This window comes from Antrostomus carolinensis, unplaced genomic scaffold, assembly GCF_000700745.2.
Source record: "Antrostomus carolinensis isolate BGI_N321 unplaced genomic scaffold, ASM70074v2 scaffold10480, whole genome shotgun sequence".
Taxonomy (NCBI): Eukaryota; Metazoa; Chordata; class Aves; order Caprimulgiformes; family Caprimulgidae; genus Antrostomus; species Antrostomus carolinensis.
In genome coordinates this window covers 87,788-90,333 of record NW_010286469.1, presented here as the reverse complement: position 1 = coordinate 90,333, position 2,546 = coordinate 87,788, and the positions used below count along the sequence as shown (strand labels likewise).

The following is a 2,546-nucleotide window of genomic DNA, read 5'->3' as shown; positions in this document are numbered from 1 at the left end:
CTTTCCCTTCCTCCCTCTGGACAGCTACTTCTTTCATTTCACACTTGCATGAGCCCTGGATCCTGTTAAAAAAGGAAGTGTCAGAGGTGCTTTCAGCAGAAGTCCCTTCCTGAGACTACCACAGGTGTCCACAGCACCCTTCTGTTCATGAGATAGACAGGGAGACCACCACCCAAAGGGAAGGTGGCTTTGCCCTTCAGGGGCACAGCAGCAAGCCCCAGGTTGAATTTCTGCCCCTGCCCCATCTCTGTGTGTGCAGGAAGCATGTTCTGCAGTATGGCAAGGCAGCACACCCAGCTGTTATGTGTGTATTTAAAAGGGGAGATCCTGTCCCTTGGAGAAAAACAAACAAACACACAAGACCACATAGGAAAATTTTGAGATCTCCTGTGGACTTCCTGGGCTATCTGCTAATATTTGACAGATCACTCACTGTGGTCCTCACCATGGCATCTCCCATGGTAGCGTGACACCCTCTACTCCTGCCCACTCAGCCCCAACAGCCCATGCTGTGACACACACCGTGGTTCCTGTTCCCTGCACGGGCTAGTGCCTGAGCCACCACCACCTTCAAAAGGGGTCCCTTGGGTCCATGTCTGCAAACCCTTCTGTTTTCACCTCTGATAAAACTATGAGAAGCCTTTTCCATGAGGAACTCAATCCATCTTAGGTTATTTATTTTCATTTTGGCATGGAGCAAAATTATTGCCAGTAAATATTGCTAAAATGTTTCCTCCTGACGAAGGAGGATGAGCTGCCATGCTCTGACCTCATCGTATGCTGTCTCTCCCCGCTTCCCTTTTCTCCTTCTATTTAAACAGCAATCACAGTGCCTATCTCTTTGAGGCTGTTAAAAAACAGTTTTCCAGTGGTAAGTTCTGGTTCCTGGGCAGAGCTCACTACATGGTTGTATTCGCAATGTTGAAGTTGCCTCCAGGTCTGGCATGTGATTAATCTGCTGATGGGACCTCAGCACTTGCTGTCTTGTGCTCCCTCACAGGCAGTATTTGCATTTACCTCACCTTTGATATTTGGAAATGTGTTCATTCTCAGCAGCTCACAGAGATATTCCTCTGCAAACATCTTGTGAGAATAATAAGCTATTTGGAAATTGCCCTATGTCCCACACATCCCTGCTCGCCTCCGAGGATTGCTGTAAGAGCTGCCCGTGTATTCGGCGTGTTTCAAAGTGATTCTGAGATTTCCTTCCTTTTAGGTACACAACAGGCAAATTCTTGCTTACTGTACCTGGAGTGTAGTAGTTAAAGCTGTGGATTTCATGCTATTTTGCACTGATTTGGGATAGAAATTGGCAGCTAAACAAAATATCTGCCAGGGAGAAGCAGGCACACCATGTAGTCTTGGCTTAATATCCCATTTATTAGGGAGGCCTGATTCTTTTCTCCTACTGGTCTGAATCCAGAGACTTCCAGCCAGTCTGGCTAGGACTTCTGCACCACAGAAAAACTTTGGTCCCTCAGAGAAGAGGAACAGTCATCAATGTTTGTCCATTTTCATTTTCTCCAGCAAACACACTTGCAACATCTTTTAAAGTAATGCCACAGGCCTACGAATTACCACACCTTTGTTTGGAGGAGGTCCATCAGTCAGCAGTGCTTCCTTCTCTGTGCTTTGTACAAGGAGGTGTCCCCATTTTCCAACTTCACCTTTCCCATGGACCTTTACTTTGAAAGCTGCAGGGGTAAAGTAATTGCATTTAATAAGAGCTACCCTCATTTTGAAGCTGTCCTTGGTTTTAAGGCTGCAGGGGAAGTCATTAAATTTAATAGTAGCCAAGTCTTGGAAATGAAGATCTTGCTGTAAGAATTCAATGATTTGGGGGAGGAAATGTATCTAGTGCTTTAAAATCTGCCATAAACCCAAATACTTTCTTTTCAAGCTGGCAACTGAATAGGAATTCATGCTGTAGATATAAGACAAATACACGAGGAGTGTGAAATTTATCAAGACATACGTAGTTGGAGTTTCAAGGTCATGAAAATGCTTTTATATTGATAGTTTGCTTGTGGTATTGAGGTTAAGAGAGAGGGAGAGAAAAGCTACTGTTTAAAATTACAGATTCCCAACCACACCATGTGTCTTGATGGATAAGACGCCAACAAAAAAAAAAAAGTTTTTACAGTGCTGAACAGAACCAAAAATGTTATTTTGGCTAAACACAGAATATGATTTTATTATTCATTCACACATATTTTGTATGCAGCACAGCAACTGCCAGTTCAAGCTATCAAAAGCAAGGGAAGTCCATATGCTCTGGTATCCAAAGGTCTCAGGTGCAACCCAGAGTGACAAAGGCTCTAAATCGCTGCCAGTTTCCATGTGTTTGTGGGGGTGGACTCTGCATAACCACCCTTGATAAAAGCTACCCTATTTTCAAGTTGCCACTGGTGTTAGTATAGCGGGGTGACAAGCAGACCCTTGTCCTTCTCATGCCATAGCACTTGGAAATGAAAGGCGCTTGCTGCTCTTTCATGCCTTTGAAAGACTTCTCCTCCATGTTTATGGGGCAAGTTTTGGAAGGAGAT

General features: G+C 44.3%; 1 protein-coding gene across 1 annotated transcript in view; it reads left to right on the top strand.

Annotated features, from left to right (window-relative positions):
• Nucleotides 1-2,546, top strand: part of SSPN (sarcospan) — a 20,079-nt gene that overhangs the window by 16,505 nt on the left and 1,028 nt on the right. The gene's annotated exons all lie outside the window — the stretch shown is intronic.